The sequence below is a fragment of the Schistocerca nitens genome, chromosome 1 (genome assembly GCF_023898315.1).
Source record: "Schistocerca nitens isolate TAMUIC-IGC-003100 chromosome 1, iqSchNite1.1, whole genome shotgun sequence".
Classification (NCBI taxonomy): Eukaryota; Metazoa; Arthropoda; class Insecta; order Orthoptera; family Acrididae; genus Schistocerca; species Schistocerca nitens.
In genome coordinates this window covers 87,275,647-87,278,707 of record NC_064614.1, presented here as the reverse complement: position 1 = coordinate 87,278,707, position 3,061 = coordinate 87,275,647, and the positions used below count along the sequence as shown (strand labels likewise).

General features: G+C 42.7%; 1 pseudogene; it reads right to left on the bottom strand.

The window, feature by feature from the left end:
- Positions 1-325: 325 nt before the first annotated feature.
- LOC126210074 (5S ribosomal RNA) lies at positions 326-443 on the bottom strand (annotated as a pseudogene).
- Between the last annotated feature and the right edge of the window lie 2,618 nt (positions 444-3,061).

Genomic DNA, 3,061 nt, shown 5'->3' with positions numbered 1-3,061 from the left:
ATATATTATTACGTACAGTTTGTCGTTGTGTAACGTAGAAGTCCAAACTTTAAAAACGTTTTCTAACATTGCAATTTAAAAACGAGCACAAGCTCATGTAAATTATACATCTAACTCTCCTCCCGAAACAGGCCATGAAGGCCCAAAGGTACCGACAGGCCGCCGTGTTATCCTCAGCCCACAGGCATCACTGGATGCCGATATAGAGGGGCATGTGGTCAGCACACCGCTCTCCCGGCCGTATGTCAGTTTACGAAACCGGAGCCGCTACTTCTCAATCAAATAGCTCCTCAGTTTGCCTCACAAGGGCTGAGTGCACCCCGCTTGCCAACAGCGCTCGGCAGACCGGATGGTCACCCATCCAAGTGCTAGCCAAGCCCAACAGCGCTTAACTTCGGTGATTTGACGGGAACCGGTGTTACCACTGCGGCAAGGCCGTTGGCAAATTATACATCTACGTCTACATATATATTTCACATGGTGTAACCACACTTTTGCAGCCGTAAGTCGTAACTTGAGATTTTTTAACAGTAAAAATAATTTGTTCATATGTTTTAACAAATATTTAACATGCAGTATTAATGTTGGAATAATTACATTCCTAAGAACCTATATGCTATGAAGCTAGAGATATGAAATTCGTCATTTTCCTTTTGTTATAATTAGCCATGTAACGCTTTGTTCCTCTCTCTCCCTGTTCTTCTTCCTTGTGTGCCTGTGTGTCGCTCTGGGAAGAGCTAATGTCTGTTATTGAACAGGAAACGTTCTGACCTGTAGAAATATATTGAAAAGGGAGAAAATGTCAGATTTTATTTGACGAAGCTTCAACCTGCGAAAACCTGTGAATATAACTAGACACGTGATTAATATTTTCAAGTCTTATTGGAAGTGATTTGGTTAAAAAGGAGAAATACTTAATTTGAAACAGTTTAGTGGACATTGAAAGTCAATGAATTTATTAACTGAAAGTATTCAGTAATGTTAACTGGCAAATGTACGCTAGGCAGTGTAGGTGCGGGTCACTTGTCTCTTTACATTGCCGATTCTCGCGTTCTTGCGATATCCCTGGCCATCATTGTTTCCGACGATACTGAAATTTGAAAAATGAACTAAAACTCTTTTTTAAATCTGCTCAGTAGCTACAAGTGAATGTTTATCGGATGTTGTTGTTGTGGTCTTCAGTCCTGAGACTAGTTTGATGCAGCTCTCCATGCTACTCTATCCTGTGCAAGCTTCTTCATCTCCCAGTACGTAATGCAGTATACATCCTTCTGAATCTGCTTAGTGTATTCATCTCTTGGTCTCCCTCTACGATTTTTACCCTCCACGCTTCCCTCCAATACTAAATTGGTGATCCCTTGATGCCTCAGAATATGTCCTACCAACTGATCCCTTCTTCTAGTCAAGTTGTGGCATAAACTCCTCTTCTCCCCAATCCTATTCAATACGTCCTCATTAGTTATGTGATCTACCCATCTAATCTTCAGCAGCGGCAAGACGCAATCAATACCTTCGCTGCGCAGTGCCGATGGTACTGTTACCGACGACTGTGCCGCTAAAGCGGAGTTATTGAACGCAGTTTTCCGAAATTCCTTCACCAGGGAAGATGAATGGAATATTCCAGAATTTGAAACACGAACAGCTGCTAGTATGAGTTTCTTAGAAGTAGATACCTTAGGGGTTGCGAAGCAACTCAAATCGCTTGATACGGGCAAGTCTTCAGGTCCAGATTGTATACCGATTAGGTTCCTTTCAGATTACGCTGATACAATAGCTCCCTACTTAGCACTCATATACAACCGCTCGCTCACCCATAGATCTGTACCTACAGATTGGAAAATTGTGCAGGTCGCACCAGTGTTTAAGAAGGGTAGTAGGAGTAATCCATCTATCTACAGACCTATATCATTGACGTCGGTTTGCAGTAGGGTTTTGGAGCATATACTGTACTCAAACATTATGAATCACCTCGAAGGGAACGATCTATTGATACGTAATCAGCACGGTTTCAGAAAACATGGTTCTTGTGCAACGCAGCTAGCTCTTTATTCGCACGAAGTAATGGCCACTATCGACAGGGGATCTCAAGTTGATTCCGTATTTCTAGATTTCCGGAAAGCTTTTGACACCGTTCCTCACAAGCGACTTCTAATCAAGCTGCGGGCCTGTATCGTCTCAGTTGTGCGACTGGATTCGTGATTTCCTGTCAGGAAGGTCGCAGTTCGTAGTAATAGACGGCAAATCATCGAGTAAAACTGAAGTGATATCAGGTGTTCCCCAGGAAAGCGTCCTGGGACCTCTGCTGTTCCTGATCTATATAAATGACCTGGGTGACAATCTGAGCAGTTCTCTTAGGTTGTTCGCAGATGATGCTGTAATTTACAGTCTAGTAAGGTCATCCGCAGATCAGTATCAGTTGCAAAGCGATTTAGAAAAGATTGCTGTATCGTGTGGCAGGTGGCAGTTGACGCTAAATAACGAAAAGTGTGAGGTGATCCACGTGAGTTCCAAAAGAAATCCGTTGGAATTCGATTACTCGATAAATAGTACAATTCTCAAGGCTGTCAATTCAACTAAGTACCTGGGTGTTAAAATTACGAACAACTTCAGTTGGAAAGACCACATAGATAATGTTGTGGGGAAGGCGAGCCAAAGGTTGCGTTTCATTGGCAGGACACTTAGAAGATGCAACAAGTCCACTAAAGAGACAGCTTACACTACACTCGTTCGTCCTGTGTTAGAATATTGCTGCGCGATGTGGGATCCTTACCAGGTGGGATTGACGGAGGACGTCGAAATTGGTGCAAAAAAGGGCAGCTCGTTTTGTATTATCACGTAATAGGGGAGAGAGTGTGGTAGATATGATACGCGAATTGGGATGGAAGTCATTACAGCAAAGACGTTTTTCGTCGCGGCGAGATCTATTTACGAAACTTCAGTCACCAACTTTCTCTTCCGAATGCGAAAATATTTTGTTGAGCCCAACCTACATAGGTAGGAATGATCATCAAAATAAAATAAGAGAAATCAGAGCTCGAACAGAAAGGTTTAGCTGTTCGTT